Genomic DNA, 1,550 nt, shown 5'->3' on the forward strand with positions numbered 1-1,550 from the left:
TTTAAAAGAAATATAGGTGAGAACTCAAACACATACTTGGAAACAGTGCTTAAGAGGAATGCAAAAGAGAATGACCATTTGAAAAAAATAAAATTGCAAAAGTAGAAATAAAAATGTTCAAAAATAAAATACTTATGTACTATTTTTTTATCAACTTTCCCAAACTCAACTTTTTGTCGGTGACAATCAAATCAGAGGAAAATACTTAAACAAACAAACAAACAAACAAACAAAGAATTCTACTTTATCAACAAGTCTGTATTCAGATTGTTTGGAAAATAGGGATAAAATATTTGTCATTTTTATGTATTACACATTGCTGGCAGTTCTAAATTAATAAAGCAGTATTAAAATATAAATGAAAATTTGAATTACTATAGAGACTAACACCTATGATTACCACCCCACAACAACAATGCAGATTCTAGAACAAAAGTCTTCTTTTCAGAAAAACTGACTTTAATTTCAAATGTCACTAATAAGGGATATTCTTTTTTTGATGTAATGAAACTGCTACATGAGAAATACAGAGGTTATGCCAATTTCAAATTCACATAGTATCTATTTATGCATATCTAATTCTCACGTTTAATTTCCTTTCACTTTGTGTTTTATAATTCATTTTGGTGACAATTCCTACAATCAGGATGAAGCACAAAAAGTTTTATTTAATATTGTTGCTATAATGATAATTTTACACGGGGTAATTTTCTCAAATATATTTTACCTTTGCCCCCCAAAAGTATCAGTCACAACAGAACTTTTGATCACAGGGCAATTGCACAGGTTGCTAATGGGATGCAAACTGCCAACAAATAAACACAGTCTGACTTGAAGTAAGTCCAGTTACTCTCTGACAGACGGGCAACCACTTGCCAATAATTAACACTTAGTTTATAAATGCAGACAGAGAGTCAAGATATTGCAATCTCAGTCAGTCTGCACTGATGGGACCAACTCTGCATGTCTTAACACATCTCTTTACAACACAGGACACAGGGTTATATTCCTTTATAAAAGTAAAGTTGATGAGAGCCTCCAATTTTGCTAGTAAATCGCTGTAATTTCTGCAGTCTCCATCCACTTTTTTCCCTCGAGCGCCTTTAACATAACTGTTTATGTGTTTGTGTCATTTTTATTTGAATCACGTTTGTACTTCTTAGCCCTTTATTTTAAAGGCAGTTACACTAAAACAAGACATTAAAAAGGCCTGATGATAATTTGAGGTTGGGGTAAAAAAGTGCCATGTAGTTTGAACTTACTGGTTTTCTTTTGTCCACACTTCCATATTAGGAATATTACTGTCCCGACGCTTATTAAACAGACAGCCAAGTTGATGATAATGTGAACAGCAGTGTTAGACTGGACCATGAAGAGATCACCTGTGAATATAAGGAGACAAAATGTTCTAGATTCTACTTTCTGTAACTGAAAGTTAATGTGAGTGATAAAAAAGCATTTCTACCTGAAACATGGATGTGTGTCTCTTTGATTTGACTGATATTCTTCTGTTGAACTTTGCAGGTGAAGCTGTAGCTCTGTCCTTTCTC

General features: G+C 33.0%; 1 long non-coding RNA gene across 1 annotated transcript; it reads right to left on the minus strand.

Moving 5' to 3' along the window:
- Window positions 1–1,263: 1,263 nt before the first annotated feature.
- LOC102296096 lies at window positions 1,264–1,550 on the minus strand. Its single transcript, XR_317975.3, has 2 exons — window positions 1,466–1,550; window positions 1,264–1,382 (listed from the first exon to the last, which is right to left on the minus strand). It is a non-coding gene; the product is annotated as an uncharacterized LOC102296096 (long non-coding RNA).

This window comes from Haplochromis burtoni, unplaced genomic scaffold (genome assembly GCF_018398535.1).
Source record: "Haplochromis burtoni strain Fernald_Lab_line unplaced genomic scaffold, NCSU_Asbu1 Contig_1914, whole genome shotgun sequence".
Classification (NCBI taxonomy): domain Eukaryota; kingdom Metazoa; phylum Chordata; class Actinopteri; order Cichliformes; family Cichlidae; genus Haplochromis; species Haplochromis burtoni.